This window comes from Rhinatrema bivittatum, chromosome 3 (assembly GCF_901001135.1).
Source record: "Rhinatrema bivittatum chromosome 3, aRhiBiv1.1, whole genome shotgun sequence".
Classification (NCBI taxonomy): Eukaryota; Metazoa; Chordata; class Amphibia; order Gymnophiona; family Rhinatrematidae; genus Rhinatrema; species Rhinatrema bivittatum.
Genome location: NC_042617.1, coordinates 384,958,469 through 384,986,459, shown reverse-complemented (window position 1 = coordinate 384,986,459; position 27,991 = coordinate 384,958,469).

Below are 27,991 nucleotides of genomic sequence, written 5' to 3'. Positions count from 1 at the left end.
TCCTGTCCTTCACTGATATCCTCCCTTCCTGTCTTGCACCCTGGGCCTCTACTAGCTGCCTCTTACTCCTCTTGCCGCTCTTTTCTATTTCTTTCCTCTTGTGGCTCCAGCTTGCCTCTACATTCTGTTTCTCATATTATTTTGCCATTTAACTTTCCAATATCAGTGGAACATACACGATTTGAACCTGTATTGTTCTTATATTGTTTGTCTTATGTTTACAATTTTTGTCTTGCATGTTTCAAATGTCTTCCCCTAAGGGTAAGTAATTTGGATCAGTAGAATAGAAATGATTTATAATAGAAAAGTACATACATTTCTCCCTCTGGCTCCACCCTTCTCATCATCCCAGTCCTCTCTGGCTCTTCTCTTCTTTCAGGTTTTACACTAGTCCTTTTCACCCTCCTCAGCCTCTATGCCTTCTAAATCTTGTATCTATTTGTCTTGCTTACTGGCCACTCTACATCCCTAACTATTCTTCCCCATGTGCACTTTTTGCATGCCCACTTTTACCCATAAACATTCAGGTACTTATATGCTGCGTTCTTGCTACACTCATATACACTTAGAAGGTCCACATTCAGCCAGTGAGTGGCTGAATATACCCGGCTATCTTAAAAGTTATGTGTATATCCAGCTAACTTTAGACCTGCCTGTAGTGTGGCCAGAGTTAGCCAGTTAGATTCACTGGCTAACTCTGCTCTTCCCTGGTATGCCTACCATCCACCCAAGAATGCCCCTGACATATCTAGCTAAATTTTAGATGGATAAAGAGTTATCGGTCTAGAATTTAGCTGGATAAGTCACTGAATATCATAGCTAAGCTATTTAGATGGTTAACTTTTCAATTATTCATCTAAATAGCTTTTGAATGTCTATAAAAGTCTAGGACAGTTGGTGACTAAACAGGAACAAACACAGTCCCACTGAGTACAAGGCACACACTTAAAAGATGCATCAGGTGTTGCCACCCCAACGTAGACTGTGGACCCTTGGCCTGAGTTGGTGTTGACGCTACCCGAGAGGGGTACCCCCCGCAGGTCACCAACGTCAGAAGGCGAGGCCAGAGGATGCCAGGGGCCAGCTGGAGCGTCGCCACTACCAGCCCTTGTTCCCCGCAGGTTGAGCCTTTGGGTACCGGGGCCGGCTGGTCTTAGGTGGGCCCTTGTGGAGATGCTATGGAGTACAGTCAGTGTGTCCGAGTGTCAAGGGCAGGCAGCTAGCAGGCAGGGTGAAGCCTAGGCTGAGGTTCGGTGGCAGGCGGCTAGCAGGCAAGGTGAAATCCAGTCTGAGGTCCAAAGGCAGGCAGCTAGCACGCAAGGTGAAGTCCAGAGAGATCCATCCAAGGGGAGCAGGCACAAGGAGCAGGAATTGGAGTCAGGAACTAGAGCAGGAGTCAGAAACTTTACAGGTGAACTTAGAGGAAGCAGCACAGGATCCCGAGAGGAAGCAACACAAGAGACTCGTTGCCAAGCCATCTGGGTTCAGCCCGGGAGAGCCTTAAATAGGCCCAGGTTGATGATGTCATCCTCCTGGGTGGGTGTAGGTTTCCCGCCATTGACCCTTTAAATCGCTGCACGCGTGCATAGGGGAACACCAGATGGGGTTGGAAGCTGGCGGCATTCCATGCACCAGCGAGGCTGGGGAGGCCCCGGCGTCAGAGAATGTGAGTGGAGCCGAACAGGGGAGACAGGTTGCTGCAGCCAAGGTCCCAGGGACCGGCAGCATGGCAGGGAGGCGTTGCAGAGCAGGAGGAGCAGCCTAGAGGTTCCGCGGTCAGTGAGTGCAACATCAGGAGACTCCATAAAGATTATGACAAAGGATCAAAAAGCACAGCAAATACACAACACTCTAACATGACTTAAAACATCATGAGACCAATTTTCAAAGAGTTTAGGATCCTAATGTTTGGAGTTAGGCTCCTAAATAAGCCCTTTTGAAAATTTACTAGGGCTGATTTCCTAAATTTAGGCTCCTAGTTTTATTAGGTTTCTAAATATAAGAGCCTAAAAAGTGGGTGGCTACAGGGCCAGGGCATGGAAACAAAGGTAAGGAGCTTAGCACTGATTTTCAGAACTAGGCACCTAATTTAGGACCCTAAAGCTAGTAAATAACTAGATCTAAATTTAGGCCCTAACTTTTACATCCCTAAATTTCTGTGAATTTTCAGCTGAAAACTTAAGGACCTAATTTAGAAGCCTAAATTTAGAAGCTCAGTTTGTTTTGAATATCTGCCTCCATCTATCTACTTGCACTTTCCAAAAATAGTTTTAACAAATCCTCCACTCTGTAGTCTAGTTACAGTATTCCTACTCCTTCCTCTCTGCACATACAAAGCTGCCTTTTATCTAATGCTGCCAAGACTGGGAGCTAGCAGGATGAGTTATTTACATGTACACCTGCAAAGCTGCATGCATAAGTTACACTGCCTCATCAACAGGGTTCCACATGTACTTGAAAGTTGCCTCCCATTCTTATCCTGCCTTAACACTAAACTTTGTGCCATTTTAGCAAATCACATGTAAAAGCACATTTTTACAGACACACAAATTTGCGTAAAAAATCATCAAATGGAGACTTGCACAACATTAGTAAATCTGCTTCTAAGTAACTTACAGTATTTGCAGATCTTTATTACTTTACAACTCAATATAGGGTCTGAATCATTAAACATGATGCTAAAATATGCTGGTGTGCACACTAATATTCCACTGTTGTTGTCTGTGGAACCTTGGGTCAAAGCAGGCTTGGCCCAACCCGCAGGGAGGAGGCCTGCAGGTTCTCACTGTTGGCAGGCAGACTGGACAAAGCAGAGATCCAAGGGAAGCTTCTCCTATAACAGCCTTTGTTCCCCTCCGGTTGAGGCTTTGGGTGCCATGGATAGCAGGTTTTAGGTGGGGTCTCTGCTGATGGCAGAAGTGGTGGTCCTTGGATAGCTTGGGTCATCAGTTGAGGCCAAGGTCTGTGCGATGGTCAGAGGCAGGCAGCGGTCAAGCGTATCTGTTAACAGGCAGTGGTCAGAGGCAGGCAGCGATCAAGCATGTCAAATATCAGGCCAAGGTCAGTACCACATATCCGTATGAGGGAGAAGACAAGGAACAGATAGGCAGAGCAGGGAGGGCAGGGCAAGCACAGCAGGAACAAGGCTGGAGACAAGCAGACGAAGACAGAAGACAAACTGGACATGACTGAAGACTGGCTGGTCTGAAGAACTGAAAGCAAGGCTGCGCTAAAGAAAAGAAGACAAGGATACTGGAATGAAGAAAGTGAAGACAAGGACACTGGAAGCAATACACGCTACTGTGAAGGATGGACCTGTTGCTGAGGTGATGAGTGATGGATCAAGAGGGCCATTGGCATTTATAGGCCTAACTGAGTGAGGTCATTGAGAGATGCCATGGGTCTTTTCCCACTGCAGGCCTATTAAATGTAGCAGTGTTGCCTGCGAACCCACCTAAGGAGGATCGCAGCAGGAAGGAATCACCAGCGTCCTGCTGCAAGATGAGTCAGTGAAATGAGCTGGCAGCATGTTGCCATGAAGAGGAGCGGTGCCCTGTCATGACGAGTGCTGGTGTTGTGTCATTGGATCTGGGGGCCTGGTCAGAAAGGTGAGGGTGGTGGTTCGCAGGGTTAGCCCATGTATCGCTGAACGTAATACACACTTAGTATCCTAGTCACTCTGAGGTGCATTTTTACTGTGAGGCATCATGCCTGACTTAGTCAGAAAGATTTTGGACAATTACTTTAAGTTAATTTTCAGCTTAATCTAGTAGACGAGGTTTATGATTGAAAATTAGCTTTATTTATTTATTTATTTATTTATCTATTTATTTATTTATTTATTTGTAGGGTTTTATATACTGTCATTCGGTAAAGCCATCATAACGGTTTACAAAATCTGCAATTATCATCCAACATATGCAATTATCTTACAATCAAATGGAGTTAACATAGTAGTTGGGAACAGTAGGGTTTTGTTTTATTCCATCTGCCCAAAACTTGAGCAGCTATATTTAGGCTTGCCATTGTAGTGTCTCAGCTTGAACTCCTAAATTAGCCAGACAGCACTGAAAATCAGCATTAGTCAGCTGATTTTTGTCTCATACTCTAGGATTATCCCAATGGATTAGATAAATTTAGCCATCTAGTAAAATTAGATGGCTAAATTTAACCAATCACTGGAAGCACATTCCAAAATTATGTGGCTAGCTGACTGTGAAAATGTGTCCCTAAATTAATAATATTCACAGTGTGCACATGCTAATAGTCTCACAATACACAGATCATGGGCCTTTTAGACTATGCATGTTGTATAACTCAAAAATTTCCCATGCTAATCAGCTCAAAGTAGAAGACTCTATATACCAGGGAAACACTCCCATCTCCCACCTGACACCAAAGAAGTCTCTTTCAGGGATCATCTAACCTCCATCCCCAAATGATCCAAGATCAAGCATCCATCAGGGGCATGAAATCCTCAGATTAATATAAAGCATCCCTTCTTCCCTGCAGGCCCACCTCCTCCTACTACCCTCCCATCCAAAGATGAAGACAAATCTGCTTCTGGGGGTCGCTTGAACAGCCCCTACCACTTCATGCTTTGAAAATACCTACTTAACATAGTGGAGATTTCTCCCAGTCTTCACTGGCAGAAGGGAACAAGGATGTGCATTCATTTAAAAATAAAATAAAATGTAATGAAACAGTCATGATTCATTTCATTTTCAAACAAAACAAACAATTTTCAGCCAAAATGTGCATTTATTTGTTTTTATTCATTTCAGCAAATAGTGCATGTTATTTGCCAAACCAGAATTTTAAAATAAAGCTCCCCAATGAAACAAAATTTGAACAAAAAAAAACAAAACCTTCCCCCAATGAACCAAAATAAAACATATTTTGAACTGTACTTCCCTCACAGGAAGTGGTGAGCTTTCCTGCTACTGTGGCTACTAGGGATGTGAATCGTTTTAGGACGATTAAAATTATCGTCCGATAATTTTAATATCGTCTTAAACCGTTATGGAACACAATACAATAGAGATTCTAACGATTTATCGTTATAAATCGTTAGAATCGTGAGCCGGCACACTAAAACCCCCTAAAACCCCCCCCCGACCCTTTAAATTAAATCCCCCACCCTCCCGAACCCCCCCCCCCAAATGACTTAAATAACCTGCGGGTCCAGCGGCGGTCCGGAACGGCAGCGGTCCGGAACGGGCTCCTGCTCCTGAATCTTGTTGTCTTCAGCCGGCGCCATTTTCCAAAATGGCGCCGAAAAATGGCGGCGGCCATAGACGAACACGATTGGACGGCAGGAGGTCCTTCCGGACCCCCGCTGGACTTTTGGCAAGTCTCGTGGGGGTCAGGAGGCCCCCCACAAGCTGGCCAAAAGTTCCTGGAGGTCCAGCGGGGGTCAGGGAGCGATTTCCCGCCGCGAATCGTTTTCGTACGGAAAATGGCGCCGGCAGGAGATCGACTGCAGGAGGTTGTTCAGCGAGGCGCCGGAACCCTCGCTGAACGACCTCCTGCAGTCGATCTCCTGCCGGCGCCATTTTCCGTACGAAAACGATTCGCGGCGGGAAATCGCTCCCTGACCCCCGCTGGACCTCCAGGAACTTTTGGCCAGCTTGTGGGGGGCCTCCTGACCCCCACGAGACTTGCCAAAAGTCCAGCGGGGGTCCGGAAGGACCTCCTGCCGTCCAATCGTGTTCGTCTATGGCCGCCGCCATTTTTCGGCGCCATTTTGGAAAATGGCGCCGGCTGAAGAGAACAAGATTCAGGAGCAGGAGCCCGTTCCGGACCGCTGCCGTTCCGGACCGCCGCTGGACCCGCAGGTTATTTAAGTCATTTGGGGGGGGTTCGGGAGGGTGGGGGATTTAATTTAAAGGGTCGGGGGTGGGTTTTAGGGGGTTTTAATGTGCCGGTTTTGCGATTTTTCGATTTTTCGATTTTTCACGATTTTTCACGATTTTTCACGATATTTTACCCCCCCAAACGGCAACAATACGATTCCCTCCCCCTCCCAGCCGAAATCAATCGTTAAGACGATCGAGGACACGATTCACATCCCTAGTGGCTACTGTCCTCTAAATGGCACTGCATAGCAATTCTTCTCACTAAATAAAATTAAAGAATTTTCCCAGTGGATTTGGTGAAAATCTGAAAAATATAGGAAACGTGAATCAGCATGAAATTTATCTTTCTCATGTATGATTGCCAACTTTAATCTAATTTCATTTTCTTTCTGAATTGATATTATAGGCCAGAGAAAAGTAAGGATGTGTAGTCCCAAAAATTTTGGTTTGAATCATTTTTTAATTTCTTGGGGGTTTCATTTGGATTCAATTCATTTCATTTTATTTTGGTTCATTTGCCAAACCAAAAATTAAAATAAAAAACTACAAAACAAAAACCCTTAAGCAAACAAAAAAAAAAGATGCATTAAAATGATGGGCCTCTAGTAGACCTAGCTGGGCTTCTCCAGAGCAAAAAATGGTCCTGATCTAGCAGCATGGCCTGGTACCAAGTCCTGCTTCTATCACCGAGGCCTAGGCCCAGTGCCAGGGCTTAGAATTAAAGACTGGTTAAGGTGCTGAGGGCCAGCCCTGAGGCCGGGTCCCAGCTCTGAGGCATGTCCCTGAGACCTAGTACTGCACTGAGGCCTAGGATCAGCACAAATGCTCAGTCAAGAAGCCAGGTTCCATCACTGAGGCCTGGGCCCTGAGGCTTGGTCTAGTCACCAAGGCCTAGGCAAAAAGCAAGGGCCCATGAGGCCTGGTCCCAGCCCAGAAGCTTGATCTTGACACAGAGTCTTGGCCAATGCTATTACTAGCATCAGTAGCATGGGATAGACTTAGTTTTTGGGTACTTCCCAGGTATTTATAGCCTGGATTGGCCACTGTTGTAAATAGGATGCTGGGCTTGATGGACCCTTGGTCTGACCCAGTATGGCATATGTTCTTATGTTCAGGTTCTGGTGCTAAGGCCTAAGCCTCCTGATGTCTTGTTCATGTCTAGAACAAGAGAAATTGTGCTGACTGCTTGGAGGGCGGTGCTGAAGTAACATCACTGAAGCACCTTCCTCTGGAATTAATGGCATAATTTGGATGTAGAGCCATACCTCAAAATGGTGCCATCAACTCTGGAGGAAGTAGCCTTAGTGACATTACACTGGTGCCATCCTCCGGGTGGATGATGCCATTTTTCAAGCACTGGGACATGAACATGACATAGCGAGGCCCAGACTTAGGCCTCAGCATTGGGACCAGGCCTCATTACTGGGTCTTGGCACCAGGTCAGGACCTGGCATCAGGCTTAGGGCCCAGAAATTGGACCAGGCTTCAGGGCTGGGTTCTAGCACCAGGCCTTGACCTTGGCGACAGGACCAAGCCTTATGGCTGGGCCCTGGCGCCAAGCCTAATCCTTGATGCCATGACCATGTTTCAGGGCCAGGCCCTGGTGCTGGATCTAGTCCTTAGGGGTGAGTCCTGGCAAGGGACCTCGGTCTCAGGGCTGGATCCTTGTACTGGGTACTAGGCCTCGGTGCTGGAACCCAGCCTTGTGTAGGGCTCCTTCACAATGCCTAGACCTCAGCCCTGGGACAAGGCCTGTGCTGGGTCTTTGCACCAGGTCAGGACAGGGCCTAGGTTTTGGCATTGAGACCAGGCCTCATGCCAGTGCTGGGCCTAGGCCTTGAGTCCAAGACCATGGCTCATTTCCAGGCCCACAGGAAGCCCAGCTCTTGGTTGTAGTTCTGGACCTGAGGCCTGTTCCCTCCAGAGGCCAATTTTTTAAAAAAATGCAACAAATACTAACATTCCCAAAAAGGTTTGGGTTTTTTCATAAAAGCCTATTTTTTTTTCTCCATTTGGAAAAAAACAAAAATGACCTCATTCATTGCATTTTTTTGCATTCATTCTAAATGAATGCATATTCCTAAAGTACAAAGAAAATAGAAACAATAATTCAATTAAACTCTATAATTCTTAGTTCAGAATTTTATTTTTAAGATTCTGAGATATAATAAACAACTTCTAGAAAAGTACTGTCAAAATATGGGTGGAAGCAGGTCAATTCTAAACTGGGTCTTGTCTGAACTGTAAACTTTTCTTTTTGTTTGAGGAGACTTCTTGATTAACAGAAATGAGTCTTATTCATTAAGCTTTATTTCCATAGACACAAAATGGGAAAAATGCCTTTGTATATTCTGCCTCAGATATCTCATTAAGGTTTAAGAATATCTGGGAACAAGTGCAAAATGGCATGATCTAAAGGCTTCAGGTTACTCCTCATCTTAAACCAGATTTGACCTGATTCATGGAGCTTCCATCACCCAGCAGAGGAGGAAATCCCATCTACATCATCTCACCTACCCCCAAAACCTATTAATTTTCCAGTCAACCAAGAAGCCATCTGTTTTGTTTTGATATTAATATTGATGATGATATTGATTTTTTAGAGTCTGAAATTCACAGAAATCAAATATTGTCTATATGGCAAAGGTCATTTTTTTCAAGCATTTCCTCTTCTTCCTGTCTCTCTGCATCCTTAATGAGATTCAGCATGCCAAATTTTGGTAAGACGACATAGAAAATGTGATACACATTTCTTCATATATTGTATTTCAAATTGATTGATGCATTATGGTTAAGAATACATTTCAGATTTTGGCTTGAATGTACAGGTAACTTTGGGGGGGGGGGGGGGGAAAGAAAAACTTGAATTAGCTGTTAAAGTTTCCCAGCTGATTTAACTTAAAATACTTGGCAAATCACATTTTAGAATCAATATGATGTAGACAGGGGATCATAACTAAATGCAAGGGTAAGGGATCAATGAAAAGCATTCCCCTGGAAGATGCAGCAAGCTTTTCATATTATCTCATCCTGTTGATGTGCATGTAACTAAAGCCATCCAGCCAATTATTGAGAGATTATTCAAAGCCAGAACCTCTGAGGATATCCATAAGGAATGGGCAGCTGGCTTGGCTCCACAACATTGATGTCAAAGCTATTGAAAGGCATTTTCACATTGTGTTTCAGTACAGGCAATCACGGGCACAAAGCATAATCATGAAAACACATTTAACTGAGAATGAGAACAATGAATTTGCAAATAAAACTAATGGAAATGAGTAATGTAGACAGGAAAAGAATCATTAGTATACTTTTGGAGACCACCATCTATCATTATTACTCAGATTCCACATGAGAAAGAATAGTACTTTTAGGGAGTTAATTTTCCATTACAATTCAGGGATTTAGTATTATCCAGTTGCAATTTCTTTTCTCAAGTGCTAATTTCCATGAACTTTCAAGGCAAAATTATTTTATGTTGCAAACCAAAGTAGGAAAGTATGCAAGAAATGTTATCTAAGCCTCACTATTAGCTTTAATCTGTATCCAATGTTTTAAGGAGGGTATAAGTACTCAGTCAAAGCATTTGTTTATAATTAATAAAATTAGCTAACGTGATTTAATTTTTCTATGGAAAATTTGTCAGAAAAAAATATTGCATATATTGAATTCATGACTGTATGTTAAAAAAATTGATGCCTTAGCTCAGGTTTGAAATATGTGAGCAGTAATACCAATCATCAATGCTTCAACCTTTTGCTACTGTCTCAGTCTCTCAACTCCTAACACCTTCCGTTACCCACTTCAAGCTCACAAACACAGGCAGATAGTCAAAGAGTTGCTAAGAAATATTGCTTTTAAGGTGAAGCTGTTTGTGAAGCACGAGCAGTCTGATGCTTTTTAAGTGCTTTATTTACAGTGCAGAAAATACCAAGAGTCTACTTACTCTCCGCAATACCACTTCAAGTTAAAACATTCGCATTCACAGTCTTTTCACTGGATGCAGGACAGCTATGTTAAAGGGTCTGCCTTTTCCTTCTTACTCATGGTTAAGACAACTTATTTTACATGATCTGCCTTCTACTCTTAACCCTGGTCTCAGCGGGGTTTTACTCTTAGAGCTACCTGGTTGCCTTATAATTTACTTTGTAAAGTGGAGCAGGTCAGATGCCTGGTCCAGTGCTGGTTAAGGAAGGCTTTCAGGGACACTCCTTCACATACCTTTCTACTAAGCTTGGATCTATTGGGCTGAGTGTCTCTACTCAACCTGGATCTCTTCCAGGAAAGTGACTTCTCTCTCCAGTATTTCTCCCCAGCCTGAAATTGGGTTAACCCTTCCCCTGCATCTAAGGGTCCTTTCAATTTTAAAGGTTTTCTGTACAATTCCCTGGACAACTTATCACTTTCCCATTCTCTTTTTTTCCCCATTCTCTTTAGGGTTACCCTTTACCAAACCCCAGTAACCAAAAACACCCACTGTGCTCTTTGCCCTGTGTCTTCACATACGCCTTTACATGAGTCCATATTAAGCCTGAATTTCAATCCTCTTCCTTGAGGTACATTCTTTCCAGAGCTCTTTCTATAAGGACTCTCTTGTATCTTTTAAGGTGGTGCTGCTTCCCTTGAAAAACATTATGTTCTTCCTCAGGACTTTCCAATTTCTCCCCATTCTTCATGGCTCCATGGACTCATCCCTTTTCCACTCTCATCTTTGGTATTCTTTGCCTCCTCCACATTCTTCTGGTTAGTGACCAAATGAGCCTGAACACGACCTTACTCCTCTTCAGCCAGCTGGACATCCTGGCTCATTGAGGCTACCATTTTTCTCTTGCTGCAAGGCAGAGGGAGGGAGAAGATAGAGGGTTATAGTAGAGATGGAATAGAGAAGAGGAAAGAGAGAGAGGGGGAGGTGAAAAATGAGAAAGGAGAGGGAAAATAGATTTGACATAGAAGAGGAGAGAGAAGACTAAATATTCCCCCTGTCCCGGCCGGCACATGGAACTTGCGTCTTTTCCTTAGAGCACGAAAGTAAAAAAACAAATTAAGAAACGTTAGGGAAGTTTATGGGGTTGGGGAGGAGATAAGAGTTGAAAAGGTAGGAAGGTCAGGTATGGGGTATAGGGAAGTTCTCTCCCAGTCTGATCCTTTATTGGAGCGGACAGGGAGGGAATTGGGAAAAGGGGAAATCGTGTTGCCGCGTGCAGTTTCAAAAATCTGCCCCACACACAGAATAACCTGTCCGCCAGCATATGCGCATGTGGATACAAAAACTCCTAAGCACATGTGCGTGGGAACCGGATTTTAAAACATGTGCACGCCGATGCACGCATGTTATAAAATAGCCACGCCCATGTGCATGCACCGGGAACTGCGCACTCATGGATGTGCACGCGTTTTTTGTTTTTTTTTTTTAAATCTACCCCAAGGGCCTGATTTTACATGCTTAAAACTAGGATTTACATAATTAAACACACAATACCCATGTAAGTGGGCTTTTGAAAATTGCTACAAAATATGCCATTGAATTGTCTATAGGTTTCACCTGCATTAAGTGCTTTTGGAAATTGCTGCAATATTATGTATCATTTGCATGTATAACTCCTTTGAGAATTCACCTGATACTATTTAAAATTGAATTGTATGGATGAAAGTAACCCCCCCCCCCCCCCTCGAATGCCTCCACTCAGTCCTGGTAAATTTATGAATGAATAATATATATATACACTTAAATTTACTCTCATAGACCACGTACTTGCAAAAAACATTTCTGCAGGCAAAACACTATTTTACCTGCAGAAAGGAGTGGACCTCCAGCATGAATGCGCAGGTGCCGCCAATATCGGGCACCCTAGACAACCGACTGGGAGGGCTCTATCCTCTCCTGCACCTACTGGGCTGGTGGGTGGTGTGATTGGGGCAGCATGGTGAGGCAAAATGGCCACAACCTCATGTCAGCCATGAAGGAGGGTTGGGGCTTTCTGATGGTTACGTCTGGTCACTGCACTGATCTGCTGTCCCCTGGCTGGCCAGGCATCGAGTGCAATTTCATCATCAGAATGCAATTCAGTGCCAGGTCACGCAATTGGCCAGGGGACGGTATGCAATGACGCTGGGATGGGGCCAGGCCAGCAGGAAGTTTAAAGTCCCACCAGCAGCTGCCTCATTTCCTTTTTCTTCGGTGGACCTGATACAAAATTATCCAGCAGTGCTACTAGTGAGCACACTTTAACTAGACCTGATCTACCTGTTCTTCCTGTTCTTCCTCCCTGTAGTAGGAAGAACCATAGCAATTTAAAAAAATATTTAAAAACAACTTCAAGATCAGGTTATCTGAAAACAGCTTAGCTGCATGGCTGCTCCTATGGGGCTGGCATAAATTCACAATTACCAGCAGCTTTTCATCCACTGAGGGATGGTTACGAGATGTGCCCCAAAATATTATCACATGGGCGATCTAGATCACACTCCAAGGGGTCCTGAGAAAATATGGATCACAGTCAGGGGCCAGAATCACCCTCAGGGGGATTTGGAAAAATCAAGGATTGTTTGCAGGCTCCAGATCACCATCTAGGAGGTCCAGGAGGAGCAAGAGATCCACGCAGCATGATTTTGTAGATCAGAGATCCTCATGTAGATACTTCGAGGAGGACCATAGGACACCATGTAGACATCACACATAAGATAGACACCTGGTCAGGCACTACAACCACCATGACCTAGCCTGCTCACTGCAGAGACACAAGCGTTATTACTCACATTGTAGACATTATGTGCCGTGCCATCATTGCACTCATCTTTCTCTTCATAGACGTCAGAGAGTTTCCCCAGAGTATAGAGTTGGTTCACCAGGCTGTGAGCATTGTTATTCTTGCGAGCAGGGATGCAGGTGGGAACACTGTGATATAGATGCATGTTCCCCTCTTGGACAAGAGAGTGCAGTGAGGGTGAATGCAGCAGCAGCTAACCATGCAAAACATGGAGGCACTACCTCCAGGCAGGCAAGTCAATCAGACTCAAGGGGCAGTCAATAACTGGGAGATTGGCGCTGGCTTCAGTGGCGACCACAATGTATGTTGAGTCCATTGACATGAGGGAACACACAGATAGGGACATAGAGGAAGGGAAAAGCACAAGCACAAGTTCCACATATGCTTATCACATTCTGCATCCAGTCCTTCCTCACTTAGCTGGTCTTTGACTGCCAGCATTTCTCAATCCTCCTAAGTAGCTGCTGTGCCTGATGGCAGGAAATGCAGGAGTCGAGCATGAAATGTAAGAGTCTGTTCTTATGTCAATCCACCAGCACATTAGGCACCAGCATTACATCAACATGTGTATTTATTTATTTATTTTCAACTTTTATATACCGACATTCATGTGCAAACAGTACATATCATATCGGTTTACAGCGAAACGAGGGAAGCATAAAACGAAAGCCTTACATCAAACAAGGGTTACAGGAACTGGGATCAAATTTAACATATAAATACTATGGTATTCCTGCTATATAGCAGGCAAAAACTAGGAAAGATAATAAAATGTCATGAGGGAAACTACTCCTCCTTGACCAGGAGCTAATGGACTGAGGTAAAAGTGAGAAGCAAGACCTGTCTACGAGGATGGGTCTGGTTTAGAGTTCGGAGAACTTGACTGAAAAACTTGATGGAAAACGTGACTGAAAACTTGACAGAAGCGAGACCTGTCTGCGAGGTAAAAGCTGGTTAAAAGATTGGAAAACTTGACTGAGAAGGTATTCCTGACATAATGGGAAAGGCAGATGGATCCTATGAATTACTGAAAAGCTTGTTCAGGTTATTGGAGGGGCATAAGAAAATAGGCAGGACACAGAGGGAGAGGAAGTGTGAGGTGGAAGTGAACAGGCTTCCGCAGAGAGAAATTATTAATTGGATGCGAGCCTTTGCTTGGATGGCCTCCATGCTAGAACCCTTGTTATGCTATTTGGACATCAGGCTTGTATGGCTTATCTACGATGATGCCTTCTGGGAAAGAATGGCAGGCAACATTTCCATATCCTGGGGCACTCATGATGTGGGACTATGGCTCACTAAGATGACAGCTAGGGCGTATGATGCAAAAGGAAACTCGAGATCCTTGTGGAATATGGGAGGGAGTAGGAGCAACCTTAAGCAGTCACTCATTCCAGCAACGACTGCTGGAAATTCAATAGGGGTGCATGCACCGCAACAGGATGTAGATACAAGAACCTCTGCAATAAATGCGCAGCCCCACATCCTGCCAACAAATGTACCTGAAAAGAACACAAGTGAGACCCTAATTATTGCCCATACTCCAGACAGATGACAGCGCATAGCACTGTGGTTAGCGTGGTAGCCAAACAAAGCCACTGTTAACATGTTACTTTCTGTCAAGGTTTTGTCACTCCGCATAAGGGGCAGTGATGCTCTGTTTCCTTCACTAATGCCCCTTCTGCTCACTGAAGGTTGGATATTCTTAAAGAAAAATTAAAGGTGGAAATTAATATTAAAAGGTGTGTGTGCCCATAAATATGCTCAATTTTATATTGTGCATACAAGTGCAGGAAGTGGCTGGTGGGGTCAGGACCTTGGGAAATTCAACCAGCAAGGGCCAAGGCAGTATGCAAGAAAGGGAGCCACCACATCCACCACGAATGGGCAGACATGCAATGTAAGGACCTATACCCCAAGGACGGTGTGCATTTATCAAACTTGGGCAATGATTTATTCTTACAAGCAATGCGGAAGGAGGTTCTTCAGTTGGAAGGAAAGCCGCGGTCTGTTTGGGGGAGGTTTTTACCTAAGGCAGTTGTCCCATAATGAGACACCTTCATCAGGTGAGAAGCTCCTATGGCAGGTGGCCGCATCCAGAATTATAGGTGGAGACAGGTAACAGGGAAGGTGCCTACCAAATGGTGGCTTGGGCCACTGACCGCAGACAAACGAACAGTGGAGAGGTCACAGTAGGCTTTCTGCTTGGTGGCTTACAAAGTGCCTTTCTGGGGCATTAACATCATGCAAAGCTCAGGGCGATGTGAGACCTTGGAGAGATCCGCTAGGGTGGAGGTGAAAATGCATAGCAGTGGGCATCTACCCTGCAACAAAATAGACAGGCTAGCAGGACTCAGCACCCAATAAGATCTCATTGTTAGGGCATCTAAATAATCCATAGGGCCATTAATCTATTCTATCCATTCCAGGAGTGCTATGGTTATTTGCGGTATGTTGTGTTAATGTTTCATGAAAGGGAAGGGGGAGAGTATACAGGGTGGTATCGGTTGCCCCTGTTAATGCTTTTGAAAATAACTCTTTTGAAGGGTAATTTTGAAGCATCCTGCATACATTTTGCAGCAAATGTGTGCACAAGTTACATTATTTTTCACATAAATCTGCTTTGAAAATTACTTCAATAAATCTGCCCTGCACAAGTTACATCTGCTATTTGGTTCACACAAAATGTTCCTAAAAAATGTCGTGCAAATGGTCAGATTTTACAAAGTATTGCTTATAGGTTCCAGCGCTAACCCAATACCACCTGTAGGAATGCCTCTACTCGGTATTGGTAAACTTAAGCACCACCTGACATCTGCCCTTATGTTTACCTGCACATCAGGCAGGCAAATATGAAAGATGCCACTTCTGCAGGTAAAATTCTGTTTTATGCACTGAAAATTACTAGCAGAATGTTTCTACAGTCCATTATGCCATGGATGTCTGCTATAGAAAATAAAGTTAAGCAGTTGCATATAAGTAGAAATTGTGTAGTGTGTAAGTGTATGATGCATAAGAGAATAGGTATATAAGAGAGAATGTAGATGCAAAGTGTTTGTTGGAATGTAAGTGCTACCATTTCATGGCAGAAAAAAAGCGGTACTGGAACTTTTAAAGCAGATTTTGAGGCCAATGTACTGAGCTAGAATTTTTTTTTTTTGTCAAAAAGGAGATTGACATGAAGAATAATCTCTAGAACCACACAAAATTGCTAAAATTTCTGCATTTTTCATTATTTTTTATTCAAAGACCTGTATTGTGAAGAATCACGTGGGCTTCACAACGGTAAAGGTTCGTATATGGTTCGCTACACACAAAAGTTTATTTAAACCCCACTGTCACGAGCTACTGTAATACAAAATCATGTAAAATAGCTCATTGTTGTGTGATTTTGTGAAAACAGGTGCATGAAAAAGACTTCACAGGCCTATTATAAAAAAAAATATAACTTAACTTACTGGGCTGTGGGAGTGGTGCTTTGCATGCAGTGAAACATATAGCTAAAGGAGCCTCGCATCCCGTGTGATTGCCCTGCCTCTTCCCAATGCCTCAGAAATTCCCAGGAGGTCCATGTGGACCCCTTGAAAGGAAAAACTAATCTCCTCGCATGCCATTTAAAAAATTGCCCCAAAGAAACCCAGCCCCCTTTCAAGCCTCCATATTTGTCCATCCAAATGAGTGTAACTATTCCTTTGGAGGCCTAACTGAGGATTCCTGCATCTTTTACCATTCTCTGTGCCCAAACGGTTTCCACCATCAAAGAGGTAGTCTTTTGGAGACAGAAGCAATCCCCACCCACTTTCTGCTATCCCACCAGTGCCAGCTTCCAAAACAATGCCAGCCAACAGCATGAATTCCTTTGTCACGTGCAAAGGAGCTCTAGGGGGCAGCTAATACCATTTTGAAACCTTAAATTGAAAGAGCAGAGTGAGTGGGACGTGCTCTTGGCTCCAGAAGACCACCCTTTCCACAGGTTAAGTTTTAAGAGCAGGGGAGCCCTGGGGGCAGGGGCCGGGCCAAATATAAAATGTACATTCATTTTGGAGGCCAAGGGTGTGAGTCTTGAAGAGGGAAGGGGGAAGGGGTTCTCCAGGGGCATATTTATACATTAATGGCCCTCAAGGGGCTTGGGGGTTCACACGTCGAGAGGCCCACCCGATCCTCCCAATATTTTCTGATACACTAGCTGGGGACACGGATTCCAGCGCAGCTTTGCATGTTGTCATCACCAGGGATACATGAAGTTCCTGGCCATGGCAACAGGAAGAAAATATCATGGGCAATTTTGCTACCCATGCTAATCAGCTTGGACCTCATTCATTAGCATCCATAGCAAAGGTTTGCCCAAATGGGTTTCTAACCCATTAAATACCATCCCTTTTATTCTGGAAAATTTAGATCGTGTTTACTAAAAGATGAAGGTTTTTTAACTTTAGTATGGGCATTATAGGTTTCCTGTTTTTCAAATAGCAAAACACAAAGTCTGAATAGGTCATATTGATCCCATGGAAAAGTAATAGAAATTTCTCCAGTACAACAATGTTCTGGAGTGGAGTTTCTTTTGCCCTGCTTTTGTAAACAGCATATATATTCAATCCCAGAGACTTCCAGAAACAAAGAAAAGGCAGATATATATATATATATATATATATCTGCCTTTGTGGGCATGTCTGTGGTTCAAGTTGCAGCTGTTAATAGAGTGTTTATAGTGGTTCTTCCTGATGTGTGGCCCAAATATTTTTTTTTTCGAGAAATGCCGAATATTTCCTGCGTTTTATTGAATAGCTCATGAATGTCTGCTTTAAAAGTGGTTGCAGTATGTGTATAATCTGAATATTTAAAGTTATTTGGCCTCAAAGGCCTAAAAGGATTTTTGTGACTTGAACCTTTTCCTGTGTTTTCTTGTTTATGACTGCAGCTGTTAAGGGAGGAACACAAGAATAGTGAATCAAGAACATACTGTATAAAGCTTATGGGAAACCACACCAGTCTAGCAGTATGACAGACAAATACCTCACATGTCACTGACTTTGTAAATCATATAACCACAACAAAGTTGGCACAATATAGATTTTTCTGTTTTCAGAACACAGATTACAAATATTTCTTCCCACTCTTGTCCATACAAAATAAATAAATAATACTGAACATAATGTACCTTTTCTGTTTATTACAAATGAATCCATGACTACTGTTTGGAAGATAAATTATAAACATGTTTTTGCATTCTCTTTTAAATAAAAACAGTCTAAGTAATTTTCTCCTTGTTTTGTTTATTTAAAAAAGTTGTACAATATTATAAATTAAGGGCCAGATGGACTAAGCATTTTTCCCATATACACAAAATATAAGAAAAGCAAGTTTGCTTACCGTAAATGATGTTTCCGTAGATAGCAGGATAAATTAGCCATGTTGTCATGGGATCTGTCAATCAGGTCTGGGAGGTGGAGCTTTACCAAGCAGAGATTAGATTTTAGGTCTCTGTGGCTGCACGTGTGTTCCCGCACAGCCGCAGAGACCTCATTGTTGTGTGATTATGTGAAAACAGGTGCATGAAAAAGACTTCACAGGCCTATTATAAAAAAATATATATAACTTAACTTACTGAGCTGTGGGAGTGGTGCTTCGCATGCAGTGAAACATATAGCTAAAGGAGCCTCGCATCCCGTGTGATTGCCCTGCCTCTTCCCAATGCCTCAGAAATTCCCAGGAGGTCCATGCGGACCCCTTGAAAGGAAAAACTAATCTCCTTGCATGCCATTTTAAAAATTGCCCCAAAGAAACCCAGCCCCCTTTCAAGCCTCCATATTTGTCCATCCAAATGAGTGTAACTATTCCTTTGGAGGCGCAGGAAAGTAACAGATTCTCCTCAGTCTCAGGTCGATCCAGTAAAGTGTGCTCCGTCGGAGCGCACTGTCACCCTGCTCTGGACGCGTGTTTTCCCTTACCCCTTATTCAGTAAGGGGAGGAAAACACGCGGCCCACCCGCGGCACCTAATAGCGCCCTCAACATGCAAATGCATGTTGATGGCCCTATTAGGTATTCCTGAGCGATCCAGTAAGTAAAATGTGCAGCCAAGCCGCACATTTACTCTAAGAAATTAGCGCCGCCCAAAGGTCGGCGCTAATTTCTTCCGGCGCCAGGGAAGTGCACAGAAAAGCAGTAAAAACTGCTTTTCTGTGCACCCTCCGACTTAATATCATAGCGATATTAAGTTGGAGGTCCCCAAAAGTAAAAAAAAAGTAAAAAAAAAAATAAAAAAATTTTGAATTCGGCCCGCGGCTGTCGGGCCGAAAACCGGACGCTCAATTTTGCCGGCGTCCGGTTTCCGAGCCCGTGGCTGTCAGCGGGCTCGAGAACCGACGCCGGCAAAATTGAGCGTCGGCTGTCAAACCCGCTGACAGCCGCCGCTCCAGGCCAAAAGGAGGCGCTAGAGACGCGCTAGTGTCCCTAGCGCCTCTTTTTCCTCGTTTGCACCGCGTCGCCTAATTTAAATACTGGATCGCGCGCACCGGCGAGGGGCCGGTGCGCGCGCCGGGAGAGCGGGCGTTAGTCCGCTCCCGTTGATAGCAGGGCTGAATTAGCCATGCTGTCATGGGAGTCCCAAGCTCCCAATCACGTTGTTTATAATATATATGTTTGTACATGATCATTAATAGTGCGGCAGTCACCTTGAAGAGGAGGATAGAGATTGCAGGATTGTGTGCCCTATCTTTGCATCAGTGGCTGCTTGTTGATCAAGGCAGTAGTGAGATGTGAAGGTATGGAGCGATGACCATGTAGCTGCCTTACAAATGTCTATGGGTTGTACATTTTTAAGATGTACCAAGAAAGGCCGCCACTGCTCTGACTTGGTGAGCTTTAGGAACAGAATGTAGCTATAACCTCTGTTTGTCGTAGCAGAATGTGATGCACTGTGCTATCCAGCTGGAGATGGTGCGTTTAGCTACTGGTAGTCCAGGTGCCTTCGGGTTGAAAGAGACAAAGAGCTGAGAAAAGCAAGAGTCTGAGTTTGTTCTCTCTTTGTAGTATGCTAAGGCTCTTTTGCAATCTAGTGTATGCAATGATTGTTCCCTGTCATTTGCGTAAGGTTTAGGGAAAAAGATGGGTAGTTCTATGGTTTGATTGAGATGGAATTGAGAAACCACTTTTGGTAGGAAGGACGGGTGAGTTCGGAGAACCACCTTTTGGTGATGAAACTGTAAATATGGAGAATAATGGACCAAGGCCTGTAATTCACTGACTCGTCATGCTAATGTTACTGCAACCAAGAATACCACTTTCCATGTGAGGTATTTAATGTGTGCCGAGTCCATGGGTTCAAACGGGGAAAGCATGAGCTGTTCAAGGTCTGTGTTGAGGTTCCATGGAACTGGAGGCTTAGAGATCGGAGGATGAAGGTGAGTTAACCCCTTAATGAGACGGGATAGTAAGGGGTGATTAGATATAGGAATATTGTTAACTGGTCTATGATATGCCCCTATGGCACTAAGATGAACTCTAATGGATGATGTTGCGAGACCAGCTGCGTATAGTGTATGAAGATAATTCATGAGTAGCTCAGGTGAGCAGTCCAATGGTGGTACGCCTTTGGAAGTGCACCAGGTAGAGTAGCGTTTCCATTTATAGCTATAATTTTTCCTCATTGAGAGTTTCCTGGATTCTAACAAGATGAACTGTGCTGAAGTGGAAACTCCTTGTTCTGTTAAAAGGAGCCTCTCAATCTCTTCGCTGTCAAGTGAAGAGATGAGTGTAGTGGGTGTAGGAGCATCTCTTGATCTTGGCAGAGAAGATCTGGATGTTTCGATAATCGAATTGGGTCCGTGATGGACAGTCGAAGAAGAAAACTGTACCACGGTTGCCTCGGCCAAGCCAAGGCTATGAGTATTAGTTGAGCTTTGTCCATTATGCACTTTTGAATTGTCCTTGTTATGAGTGGTATGGGAGGAAAGGAGGCCTGTAGTCCACGGGATAAGGAAGGCATCCTGAGCGATCCTGAACTGGCTTGGTCTTATCGAGCAGAATTTGGAAACTTGAGCATTGATTTCCATTGCAAAGAGATCTATCGCAGGTGTCCCCCACTGTATGAAGATGTCATGGGCGACTTCCGAATTAAGTGCCCATTCGTGAGGATGAAAGATGCGGCTTAATCTGTCCGCTCTTGTGTTTGCCACTCCTGGTAGGTAAGTTGCTTGCAGATGTATGCAATTCCGGTGAGCATGTTCGAAGATTGCCAGGGTCTCCTTGCAAAGGGACCATGAAACGGACTCTCCTTGTTTGTTGATGTAAAACATCGCCACTTGATTGTCTGTGTAGATCATGACCCTGCGACCTTTCAGGTGGTCCTGAAACACTTGTAGTGCATTTCAAATTGCTCTGAGTTCTAATAAATTTATTTGCAGGGTCTGCTTGGAGATTGTCCATAACCCTTGTGTTTTGTAAATCTCGAGATGTGCTCCCCATCCCTTGCGAGACACATCTGTGGTTAAGACTGCGTTGTGAGGAGGGGAACTGAATAATGCTCCCTTGGACAGGGTGGAGTCTAGAAGCCACCATGTTATGTCCTGTCTCATCTCGGAGGTCAATGATAACTTCTGTATCAACGGTTGTGAGTGTTGTTTCCATTGATGTTTTAGTCCCCATTGCAGGCGTCTCATGTGTAGCCTGGTGTTGGGGACCATGAAAATAGCCGCTGGAATGTTGCCTAGGACTACTAGAATTTGTCTCGCCGAAGGTCTCTGAGTATGGTTCAACACATGAAAAAGATGACGCAATTGTGATATCCTATCATTTGGTAGGTATGCCCGGTTGCAGGTGGTGTCCAGGCATACTCCTATGAATTGCAGTTGTTGTGTTGGTTGTAGGTGTGATTTCTGAAAGTTGATCACTAGTCCTAATTCCTGTAAGCAGTCTATCATCTGATGGAGGTGATCGATTAAGATGCTCGGAGCTGAAGTGATTATCAGCCAATCGTCCAGATATGAAAATATGGTTATACCCTGTTGTCTGAGTTGAGCCACCACCACAACCATACATTTGGTGAAATCTCTGGGTGCAGCCGATAGTCCAAAAGGAAGAACTTTGTACTGATAGTGGTGATGTTTGTAGCGGAAGCACAGGTATTGCCATGAAGATGGATGGATTGGAATATGTGTGTAAGCATCCTTTAAATCGATGGAACACATCCAGTTGTTGGGTTGAATCAGAGGTAGGATCGCTTTTTAAATGATGCCATCTTGAATTTCTCTTTGGTTAGGAATTTGTTCAATACTCGCAAGTCTACTATGGGACAAAGGCCACCCGACTTTTTGGGTATGAGGAAGTATGGGGAATAAATCCCCACCAGTTGGGTTTTCGGGAAAATCTGTCGAATGGCCTGTTGTTTGCAAAGCAAAGCAATTTCTTCCACCAGTTGCGATTGGATGCTTTGAATCTTTAGAGTGGAAAGGTGAGGTAGCATGTGTTTTGTGGTAAATTGGAGTTGGTACCCGTGTCGTACTATCTCTAAAACCCATTGATCGGATGTTATTCTTTCCCAGGCTGCCAAAAAAGAATGGATTCTGCCAGGTGGTGCTTGGTGTTGTGGTGGTGGCTGGGATACTAAAAAGATGGCATTGATTTTACTGCAGCAGCCGGTTATTGTGCCTGCTGTCTTTGGTTACGTGCTTTGCCCCTACGTTGGTTCAGGGTATGCTGTTGTGGCGTAGAACGCTGATAAGATGGAAACAGCTGTGTACGAAAGGACTAATAAGACCTGTAAGGTCTACGGGCATATGATTGTTGACGAGTGAATCCAACATAACAACGTGTAGTCGAGTAGTGAGGTTGTGATGTTAGGGATTGAACTGCTAGAGCTTCCTCTTTCAATTTGCCCACTGTGACTTGAAAATGCTCTCCGAACAGGTTGTCTCTCGTACACGGGAGGTTCACCAGTTTCTCGTACAAAGCTTCCCGTATCATACTGGAACATAACCATGCCATTCTACGGGCTGCAATGGCTGTTGCAGATGCCCTGGAAGATGTTTCGTATCCCTCATATATCGACCGCAGAAGGTGTCGAGAACACTCTTCCATATTGTGAAGAGGTGGTGGTATCTGATCTGCCGTCGAGGAAAGCATACCTTTTGTGGCTTGTATGCACTCATATAGGTAATGTACCATGTAGAATTGATGGTGCATAATGTGGGCATTCAAGATTGAGTTGTGGTACATCTTCCTGCCAAACTCATCTAAATATCTGTTATCCTTGCCTGGTGGATATGAGGTATGCAACTTTGTTTTCTTGAATCTTTGCATCGCAGACTCTACCACAATTGAAGCATGCGGTAGTTGTGGCATAGAGTAAGGTGATGTTTTCCACATATGAAATTTTATATCCATTTTCCTTGAGGCCGCTGACAGAGAGTAAGGTGTTTCCCACAATTTCTTTAAGACTGTATGTAGGAGTTCTTGTGGTGGAAGAGATGTTGGTTCTCCTGGAGTATCGAAAATTATTAGGAGACCAAAGGTTTCTGATATAGGGTCTGTCTCCTTTTGGACCTCTAGGTGTAATATGGTACCCAATTTTTCCAAATATTTGGGGTACGTGAGGTCCTCTGGAGGGGAATACAGTTCCTGCGGTTGTTCCTGTGGGTCCGATGGGAACCCGGTAGATGATGATGGGGAGGTTGGTGGAGACGGGGAATCGATAGATGTATCTTGATTTCAAATTGGTGAAATTGGTCATTTTGTTATTGAGGATGCCAGAGGCTCCACCGACTGTTCCCTAGAAGTATATTATGTTCTGGGGAACTCAAAGAGAGATCATTAGACATCTTAATGGATGATTGAAGAGTTTCATAAAATCCTGCTAATGATTGGAATAATTGCAAAAATGCCTCTTTTGTGTGAGCAGGCATTGTTGAATGACCAGATGGTTTTGGTAACTCACATGTTTTAGGGTGCAACAGAGGTACTTGAAGTAAAGTACTTGGCACATCGTATTCTCTCCCCATCTTGTCGTCTGCTGTCGTAATGGAATTATCTGAGGAGGTAGAAGCATCAGAGGAAGTGACCTGTATTATCTCTCTATGAGATAAGGTCCTTGCACCTTGTAAGTGCAACGACGTAGAAATAGAAGGGCTTACTTCCCAAGTTTCACTCGTCTTCGAAGCTTTTCTATGGTGTGAGTGACATGCATGTCTATTATGATGGTGGGACGAGGATCCTGTGTGGTCCTTCCATGAAGACGGTGATCGTTTTCGATGTTTTGTTGTCAAATTCGAAGAGTAGGAAGTACTCGAGCGGTTTGGTGTTACAGCTGGAGAGGTGGAACGAGATACTTCTGAGGACTCATGTCGCTGTTTTAAGCCATGTTTTATTGCATGAGATGGTTGTTTGGATTTATCTCCAGCTTTTTGCGGTGTATGATGCAACACAGTAAGCATGTGCATCATTAGACCTTTAATGTGTTGTGTAGGTGTCAGGCTTCTCGATGCTGTACAATCTTGTTGTATATTGTGCATCGATGTCTTCTGCGCTGTGTGCACCGATGTCTCCGGCGCCATGTGCGCAGATTTCAACTTGTGCGCAGATCTTGATTTGTGTGCATATGTTTTCGGCGTCATGCGCGCAGACGGCGCTGTGCACGCAGATGTCTTCGGCACCGTGTGCGTGGATGTCTTCGGCGCCATGCGCGCAGATGTCTTCGGCACTGTGTGCATGGATATCTTCGGTGCCATATGCACAGAAGTTTTGTGCACCAATAATATCTTGGGCGCAGAAGTGGTATGCGCCAACAGTGTTTTAGGCGCAGAAGGCATCTTGGGCACATACGTTTTAGTCGCCGGAGTTTTAGGCGCCGTTGTTCTGGCTCTGTCGGTTCATTTGAATCCGATGGCCAATGCCTTCATGGCAAGTCCTTACCTCCAAGCCTGGAGGGGTGAGGATCCCACGAAGATGCTCGTTTCTGTGTTGGAGGCATTGTTTACAAAGGGCCAGGTGACGAATGAGCCTCCAATGGTTGCGATGGACTGAAAAGTTCCCTCATTCGATAAGCCCACTGTTTCTGGGCCCTCGGTGACATTCGGGCACAGAATTCACAGGCTTGTAGATCGTGATCTGGCCCCAGGCATCGGTAACATCGGTCATGGCCATCCGAGACCGATATTACCTTGCCACAAGTACAGGGTTTAAACCCCGATTTCTTAGACATTTTAGAAAAAATAAGAAAAACGCTGAGGAGAAGTCAGCTCCGTGTGCGATCCCGCTCGCGGAAAAAACAGACTGAGGAGAATCTGTTACTTTCCTGCGCAAGAACACACGCGCAACCGCAGAGACCAAAAATCTAATCTCTGCTTGGTAAAGCTCCGCCTCCCGGGCTTGATTGACAGATCCCATGACAGCATGGCTAATTCAGCCCTGCTATCAACGGGAAAACACTTTATAAACCTGGACCTAAATATTTCTATTTCCTTTGCTCTTAAATTACCAGTTGCAACAGGGATGCAATGTTTTGCCTAGAGATCCATATTCAAAAGATTTACCTGACGAACTGGGTGATGCATCGAAATGCGTCATAAACCTGAGGCAAGGTCTGGGGATCGAACCTAGGCCAAATGGTGCACTTGTTATAAAATCATCACGTCCATGTACGTGCTGCCGGCAACTGTGCGCTCATGGACACCCAGGTGTGGGTCTTAAAATTTAGCTTTAAATATGAATGACCCTTCTATTGACTTTCAATAGAACATAATGACATTTGTATTTCTTTGTAACAAACAAACAAAAAAAAGATTTCAAGGAACTGCTTCAAATTGCTTTTTATCCTTGTTATGGAGAAAGAAAGAATTTAGCTTAAAAACAGAACCCTGGGACATTCTCTATCAGTTTGCAGATCACCAATTCTGTATCACAATTAATATTAACATCTAAGAAAACATGGATCATTCCTCTGCTTAGCCTTGCTTGACAACTGAAATATTCATTTTACAATTAATTAACATTAACATGGGTGAGAAACTGTCAACTACTGAGAAAAATTCAATTCTGTGGGAGGGCTGTGGACAACTGTGAGAAACTTGTAGCTGATTCTATTTAATATAATGGAACCTCTATGGGTTTCTCACAGGTACCCACAAACCTCAAATTCTATAGTTTTTTTAGCAAGCTGAAATCTAGTCCTCTACATCACTGAGCCACAGTATGTCCATACTAAGTAGCCAGCAAGTGTACTGGATAGAACAATGGACTGAAATAGGGGTACAAAATCTCTAATGTTTAGGTCATTCAAATTTGGATCATCAATGCCGTAATTTTAAGCCTTCCTTGTTCAATTGTAAACCGGTATGATGTCCCCACTAATACCGGTATATAAAAGTTTCTAAATAAATAAATAAATTAAAATTCAGTTTTGACATTATAGCAGTTCTATATCCTGCAATGATATTGCTTTGTTCAATTAAAACAAAATCTATTGGGTTAACTTGAATTATTTTCACTTCTTAAGAGTCTCTTATAAGATAATACTCTGTGTTATCTGTTATTTAGGGACCTTCATTTTCAGAATGCCAATGCCCCACCCAAACCATGAGATATTCTCGTATCAGTAGATGCTCGTGCATGTCCTGATTGTGGCGCATATCCGGCTTTTAAAATTCACCTCAAATTGTATGCAGTTTATGCTTCCAGCACAGCTTGTGACAGAAGCTGCGCTGGAGTTCCAGGGGTGGGTACACGCACACATCCCACTCCCGGTAGGGATTTTTAGGGTTTGGGGGTTGGAGGGAAGGAGGGAAGGAGGGAAGGAGGTTCCAACAAGTGGGTAGTATGGCATGGCATATTTAGACTGCCAGGGTGAGGAGGTATGGTAGCAGCAGTTAGAAAAATGATCAACCTAGGGAAGTCACCAGCATACTCTGGAACATGTTTTCTAAAATGTAAAATAAAATTAGGGGGGTGGGAGTGCAGGGTTTAACAGGGCAGAGAATTGAATGTAGGCCCTTTAAATATTTTTTTTTCTGTGTTATTTAACCAGATATGTTTTGAATATATCTGGTTAAGTAGAAAGTTTTGCAACTACACAGGGCAAGTAACTAAAAATTCTAACCTCTTATATCCAAACATAACCAGTTAGGTTTCTTAGTTATTCGACTACATGTCGTTGGATACATTTTCGCAAGAATATTTAGCAAGATGTTTATCCCACTGAAAATTCGGGACAAGTTAAGGATAACTTATCTACTAGCCAGCTTACTAAAAATAGACCTCAGTGTGTTTAAATAAATGAAAGGTGACATCTGTAAAAAGGTTTCCATGTGTATAGACATATGTGCAAAGCAAATGTAGATGTGTTAGGTGTGAATGAATGTGTATATCAGAGGAAGGATGTTAAATTGTGAATGAAAGGAAAAAGAGGTTTATAATAGGAGATGACATGAATATTGTATAGACTAATTTGGATTTAATATTTGCCTTTCCAAATCTGAGTTCAAGGTGCATTGCAATTCAGGTACACTAGGCATTTTCCTGTCCCATAGAGCATTATAATCTAAGTTGGTACCTAGGAGCAGTGGTGGACAAAGTGACTTGCCCAAGGTCACAAACAGATCCAGTAGGAGAAGTGGAATTTGATGAATGCTTCTCTGGTCTGCACTTTACTATGCTAATCGCTAGGTCACTCCTCTACTTCAATGTAAACTAAAACAGCTTTTCTTTAAAGGTGAATTCTACAATCTGTGATTTAAAAACAATGCAGCCGTGGCCCTTTCAAAGCAATTTTTCCATGGAAAATATTTAGACACTAAAAAGAAAATGGAGCACAAATCCACACTCAGTATATAGTTGCAAACCATGGTTCACCACAAAAGCTGCGTCAGGAGGGACAGAAAAGCAATAATTCGTATACTTTCATACAGACATTCTGCTACTTACTGAACTCCTGTGGCCTTTGTGATGAAACTCGGTGATTCAGGAGTTTCCTTTGAATAAAGATGTTAAACATTATGAACTTGTAAGGACGGTTTATTCTTTCTTTACTCCTTTTTGTTTGCAAATGTTTAGACATTACATAAAAGTAGAAGAATGATATTGAAATATTTAGAAATAAGGGTTAATAAACACGCTGTACTTGTTTATTGGCTCTTATTTCTAAAAATTGAAGTAGACTAACAGAGCAACCATCATACTTTGATTTAAATATTTTTAAGGGAGTTATCTGATAGAATAAAACTTGAGGATTTTTTCAATTGGCTTTCACATTTCTTCATAAAGCATAAAACTTTTAAAAAATATCATTATCATTCCAATTAACATTTATAGAAATTCTGCAGATGTGGCTGTGCTATGAAATGGCTTGACTCTGGTTGGAATTAACTGTGTTTGGATCC